The sequence below is a fragment of the Sinocyclocheilus anshuiensis genome, unplaced genomic scaffold (assembly GCF_001515605.1).
Source record: "Sinocyclocheilus anshuiensis isolate Anshui unplaced genomic scaffold, SAMN03320099.WGS_v1.1 scaffold392, whole genome shotgun sequence".
Lineage (NCBI taxonomy): Eukaryota > Metazoa > Chordata > Actinopteri > Cypriniformes > Cyprinidae > Sinocyclocheilus > Sinocyclocheilus anshuiensis.
Window position 1 is genome coordinate 1,222,931 of NW_015557091.1, and position 290 is coordinate 1,223,220.

Genomic DNA, 290 nt, shown 5'->3' on the forward strand with positions numbered 1-290 from the left:
TATAAAAATTATTATTATTAAATATGTTCATTATTATACCGTATTTAATGGCTTAATAGCTTTAATAATAAAATATAATATTAAATTTCTAATATTTTATTTAATGTTTATTTAATAATATCAATATTAAATAAACTATTATTGTATAATATTTAATTGCTTAATGCTTAACTGCTTTATTTAATATTATATCAATGTAATACATTATTAAATAAAACAATTAAGTATTTTAATTATTTTAATAAGAATTTTAATATTATACAATAACATTTTATTATTATATTATATTA

General features: G+C 10.3%; 1 protein-coding gene across 1 annotated transcript in view; it reads right to left on the minus strand.

The window, feature by feature from the left end:
* The window catches only part of LOC107677164 (SRC kinase signaling inhibitor 1-like), a 62,742-nt gene that overhangs the window by 11,444 nt on the left and 51,008 nt on the right, over positions 1-290 (minus strand). The gene's annotated exons all lie outside the window — the stretch shown is intronic.